Genomic DNA, 6,000 nt, shown 5'->3' on the forward strand with positions numbered 1-6,000 from the left:
ACTGTTCGCTGCTGCCATTTCCTGGAACTTGATACAGGGTGGACTCCGTTAATTCCAGAATGAGGGATAATGGAAGTCTGCAGGCACATGTGTGCACTCTGTGATGCCCCATATGATTATGTACCTGGTGGGGAAAGGAACCCTTGAACTGGAATCTTAGGTTCCCTAGTAAGGATTCCTATTAAGAGCTAAGTTTACATCCAGTAATTATACAGGGTTAAGAATCCACACCCCAAACCTCAGTAAGGAGAGGTTGGGGCATTTTTCTCTTGGTAATAGGGAAGTAATAATTATCTCCCCTATTTCCCCTTTCCTCTCTGGAGAAAGTGAGTATGAAGAAAGACAATGGACTAGAGAACACATAGGAAGTTTGACTTAATTTTCCGCAGTACAAACACTTCAGATTCCTAGGATATGAAATTTCTCAGAGAGCATCCAAGGTTGGGAATCCTGTAGATAAATCTGTGCACCAGAATCAGCCTAGAGGTGTAGACAAGAAGTCACCCCAACACCACTAGAGCAACTTAAGATCTCCCCCAAAGAAGGCGGAAGAGGTGGAGTTCACGTCCTCAGATGCTGCCTTACAAATCAGTGATTAATCTAAGGGGAAAGGTCGCTTTTCAACTTTTTTTCCCTGCATCTATGCAAATGCCATGAAAATCCACATGTCACATTTGCATGTGTCATAGGCCCCGGCATTAATGGCATATTTAAAAGTCATGATGTCACCACCATTAATCAGGCCCTGTGGTGCCAGGCTTCAGTGTCATCTATTAATCACCAGTATCTGCAGACACGTGTATTTGGAAAGGCTAAGTTTAGATTTATAAAGCGTGATTTACTTTTTTAAAGTAGCATGATTGAAGATGTATTGCCATCTTGTCCTGCTCTGGAATCTCCCACCATTGTGTCCTTAGGAGAGGCCTGGCATTTCCAAGCTGTTATTTAAGCAGCTATTCTGAAACAGAATGCAGTTTAGAGGTCCTGAAAAAGCCACTGATGAATATCTTGCTTCCCCTTTAAAAGAGTTTAACTAGAACGTGCTGGCAGCTTAGTCTCGTTCTTTCGGAGCCATGGCTTCAGGAAGAGAGGACAGTCCACGGGGAGGGGAAGCAGCCACACCACCGCAGGATAGCCATCTGGAGGCAGGGCGCTGGATCAAGCCCCCACGGATTTCTCTCCACTGCGTCCTACTTCTTATCTGATTTCTGAAAAAGGAGCTGCTAGGGATTTCTTTGCTCACGGGTTGTGATGCAATCCTAAAATTGGCCACATTGCAGAAAAGCCACAGAGGAGAATCAGCTCTGTGGTCGAGGAAGAGAAAGAAAGGAATAAAATGGAGGGGCAACAAGACACAAGTATAAAGAAACAGGAAACCAGATGCGAGGTGAGGGAATTCGAAAACAATTTGAAAACTGATAAAAATGAAGTCGATTGCAGGAAGGGAAACTAAATGGATAATGGAGAAGAAAAGACTGGAAGGTCTGAAGAAAAGCTGTTCAGAACTGTGGGGACCACTGGCAGTGACCGTGCTGTCAGTGTGGAATATTCTGCTTATGACTCTTCCTTCTAAGAGTCCTTGTCTTAGATCGATCTGATCTGTTCAAATGTTGGCCTACAGTTAACACCAGATTGTATGCTTTGCACAGACTTACATGTCTTCGCATAAATAAATAACATCACTTTCTATTTACTCAGTCTGCTAAGACTGGAGAAATGCTTCATGTGGATTACTTATGTGATACATTCCCTTCATTATTTCTACATGATTAGAAAGGCATTTTAATTACCCCTATGGTACACAGAGTATCTGGTAGAGAAATGGAAGACTCACTCACACAAAAATCCTCTGGCTTTCAAGCTTGGGATCGCAACCCTGGAACAGTCATGAAGTCTCAACAGGGACTTGAACATTATGCTTCATTCAGAAGAAGGAAATAAAGTTATCTTAATCAATTACAGGAATAATTTTACATGGATCTATCATTTTAAGATAGCATCTTCTTAGGGCACTACAGCCCTCTCCCAAAACCTTGACCACATGGTCTTTCATATAAACTCTGTCATTTTTCAAACATCCCAGAGATGCCATGCATGGCTTCTCAGGGGAGATTACTAAATTGGAAGCTACTAGAACTGGAAGATCAAAGTGGCACTTCTCACATTCTCATCATTTCTCTGCATCAAAAAGGAACGATGTAAATCACTGTTTTTAAAAAATGGTTTATACACAGGATTTTGACCCAGAAAAATATTTTGTCATCACTTTGCCTCCATTTGTATAGTTCACGTTGCTCCAAACCTCTGCTCAAGAAAGATTCTGAATGAGGAGAAAAGAAAGAAAATTGTACAGAGGACTGACTTGCTGAGTCCCATCCACACTACCCAGTGGATACCATCGTGATGAATTGCAGCATAGTCTCTGTTGCAAAGAACATACTCCTGGGACCAGGGTGGTAAACAGACTCCGAAACAAGAAAGGACAATAAAATGTTAAAGTTTACAATAGAAGTCCTTCAAAGTTACCAGAGGGGCAGTGAGAAGGCATGATTTCTCCCCTAAAGGGGAGACTTAGTTAGGGAAAGGAAGGAACAATGTCACATGAAGCACTTCTATTTGAGACTACAGTGCTAGAGAAAAACAATTTTGGAGGCTTTTGTTTCACATATGGTAATGGAAAATTCTATTAAAAGGACCAATGTCTTTCAGAAATATTCTGTCTTGAATGAATATAGATAATTATCAGACACTTTGTACTTGAAATTGCAGCCAATATCATCAGAGAGCTAGATACTAAGCAAATAGCAAAACTCAGGTTTATCGCTAAATTTAAAAAATTTGTTTATTTTTAAAAGATTTGATTTATTTATTTATTTGGCAGAGAGAAAGAGAGAAAGAAAAAAGAGAAAGAGACAGACAGAGGGAGGGAACACACAAGCAGGGGCAGCAGCAGAGGGAGAGGGAGAAACAGGCTCTCCGCTGGGTGGGCAGGGAGCCTGATGCAGGGCTCGATCCCAGGACCTGAGGATCATGACCTGAGCTGAAGGCAGAGGCTTAACTGACAGCCACCCAGATGCCCTAAATCTTAAAAATTCAGAATAAATTCTACGGTCTAATACTGGGATCCATCTTAGAAACACATTGAATAAAAGTAAATAGAAGGTAAGTTTGTGACACTATCATCCAACCAAAGATGACACTAACAGTGGAACATACTTGTAATCTAAATAAATGGGGAACACAAATTACACCATGTTAGAAATACTTGATTCTAATTAGAAATTATCATTGTCCTGATATTCTAGGAAACAAAGTTTTGTGCATCTCTGTTAATCTGAATGGCTGGAAGCATTTGTACTTTAAAAAATTCCATGCTTTTTACATATGTAGCAACTTAAATCATCTGTTAATTATGATTAAAGTAGAAAAAGTAGGAATAGGTGGGTTTTTTCCATGCTTCTCTCACATAGTCACAGAATTCTATAAAAGGTTGCTGTTCTATACTAAAAATGAACGTTGAGGTTCAAACTCAGCCTTTCTGTTTTGCCATCCAAGTGGACGCTGAGAGATAGATATAGCAAAGGAAGGCCAATGACAAGAGCTCTAAAAGCTCTGTGGACAAAGACTTAGATCCAGTTTTTACCCATATCTCCTCTGCACACACACCTACCTTCCTCCAACAAACAAAAAACCCTTTTAATAAGATTGTGATTCACAAGAGGGGTGATCAAGCCCATTTTACCCCCAGACACCTCAGAAGGATCCTATAACAACAACCTCCTTGAGACAACTGTTTCTTTTGCCTTCTTTGATTTTTCTCGATCTACGAGGCTATCGTTTGTTGTTGCTCACTGTCTTAGGCATCTCTGGCCAATACAATGAATACCACAGAATAGGTGACTTAAACAACAAACATTTATTTCTCAGAGTTCTGGAGGCCAGGAAGTCTAAGATCAAGGTACTGGTAGATCTGGAGTCTGGTGAGCATTCAAATCCTAGTTCGCAAATGGCTGTCCTCTTGCCATTTCCTTACATGGCCAAGAAAGAGGTCATCTCCCTCATGTTTCTTCTTAAAAGGATACTGATCCCATTCATGAGGGTGCCACCCTCATGACCTCAATACTTCCCAAAGGTCTTGCCTCCAAATACGATCACGTTGGGGATTAGTGCTTCAACATTTAAATTTTGCGGGGACTCAAATACTCAGTCCATAGTACTCATCATTTTCCCACAGCAATCTATACTCCAAGAGGCCAAGCAGGCAGAAGGGATGGGAATAGAAGCTGGTCTGTTTTCTCCAAGAACTAGGAGAAAATAAGTCTTTAAAAGGGCTCTAGCACTTTTTTGCATTTGTTAAAATGACCTCTTTTCCTTGACCGCTTACAGTTCTTGTTAATTTGTCTATCTATCTAAGAAGACAAAGTAGACACACAACCTGCCTCCTTTCTGTAGCTTTGTTTGGTTTCTCCAGATAGGTCTTGGGTGTTCCTTACTTCAAGAGCAACACCTTTGTTACTGTGTTTATTCTACTAGATCAGAAACTATTAAAATAGAAGAATGGTTTAATTTGCAACATTGAATGGATGAACAAAAACCCTAAACCTATTTAGTAAAGAAGCTGGAGAAAAGCCCTATCAACTCTGGCCTTCTTTAAATAATAAAACTACTAAGATATTTTAATTAGACATACACATAGACATTGACTACTTTAAAAGTACCAAAGCACTAAGAAAGCAAGTTGGATTCTTATTTCACAGGCAACCACAAACAAAAGAAACAGCAAAAACTATTTTCAATGCCTTTCATAACAACACACATTTTTATTACATTTTATCAGTGGAATTAGGTACTATTAACTAGGCCTCAAAGAGAAGGCAATAGCATTAAAACTTTATGAGTGACCAGGAAGACATTCTACCACTCTCTTTTTAAAAAGCAAAAAGAAAGACAGTATTAGGTAGTAAAGAGATGATGGGGCGCCTGAGTGGCTCAGTGAGTCGCTAAGAGTCTGCCTTTGGCTCAGGTCATGATCCCAGGGTCCTGGGATCGAGCCCCACATCGGCCTCTCTGCTTGGCGGGAAGCCTGCTTCTCCCTCTCACACTCCCCCTGCTTGTGTTCCCTCTCTCGCTGTCTCTCTCTCTCTCAAATAAATAAATAAAATATTTTTTTTTAAAAAAGGAAGTAAAGAGATGAAACAGCTTTATAATAGCATCTGGGAACAACTTGAAGAACAGTCCAAGGTTGTATGTCAGCTGTGGATAGAGATGGGTAAAACTAAACTAAAAGAAACCTTCCATTTATTATTGCTGACAGAGAATTAGACCAGAGGCATAAAGAAAAAGAGAAAAGCAACTAATAAATGGTAGAATTAGAAAGGTTTTAGTGTGGAGCCAATCCCAAGTTATTAGAAAAAAGATATCAGATATAAACACATGATTTCTCAGTGTTCCACTCAAGAAAACTTTAGCCTTCCAGCGTCAGTTATGAAAACAGAGCAATCATTCTGACCAGACAAAAAATAGTTTCATTTCACATATTCAATACATTTTTAAAGGTGTGTATAAAGAAAACCTTTTAACATTAATTCCACTTCCCCAATGATTTCTACTAAAAGGCAGCATATCAACAACCCCATGAAAAATACTTGAGGCTCATCGTTTGAGAAAATGTAAACTTAAAAATTCTAACAGTCACCTCGACATTCAACCTTTGTTGATACATCTGTCTATCTAGCCTTGAGCTCTTCTCAGTCTCCTCCGCCAGAAGCTAATCAAACCTCAGCTAATCCATACCATTGGATTGAGACTTCTCCTTCCAGCCATGATAAAGTAGCTTGTAAGAGACTAACTCTCCCACTGTGAACAACTATTAAAGCTGGATAAAATACAAAAGTATGTGAATGGATCAGAGAACAACCAATGCAGCCATAATTTAATATCCAAGATCTTGAGAAGGAAAACACACTGAGGTGAATCCAACTTTCTCCACTGTTTTTCCCC

This window comes from Halichoerus grypus, chromosome 1 (genome assembly GCF_964656455.1).
Source record: "Halichoerus grypus chromosome 1, mHalGry1.hap1.1, whole genome shotgun sequence".
Taxonomy (NCBI): domain Eukaryota; kingdom Metazoa; phylum Chordata; class Mammalia; order Carnivora; family Phocidae; genus Halichoerus; species Halichoerus grypus.